We start from the raw sequence: 251 nt of genomic DNA on the forward strand, positions 1-251 counted from the left end.
ATGGGTGGACATATCCTAATCCTATATGGTCACCTACATTTCTTGTTTTGCTGAGCAAGGTGTCTGGTTGGTTTGACCTATTTGTGAGTTTTGTGAGTTTTCATTCAGTTTAAACTTTTCATTTTTCAAGCCCTTGCAAGACTCACAAGCGTAAGAAAAAATTAGATCTAATGTTTCTCTTTCCAATTTTAATTCATCTAATTCTTTCTATAATTGAATTATTTTTTGTTGGTTTAGCAAAATTATTCTTT

This window comes from Lupinus angustifolius, chromosome LG01, assembly GCF_001865875.1.
Source record: "Lupinus angustifolius cultivar Tanjil chromosome LG01, LupAngTanjil_v1.0, whole genome shotgun sequence".
Lineage (NCBI taxonomy): Eukaryota > Viridiplantae > Streptophyta > Magnoliopsida > Fabales > Fabaceae > Lupinus > Lupinus angustifolius.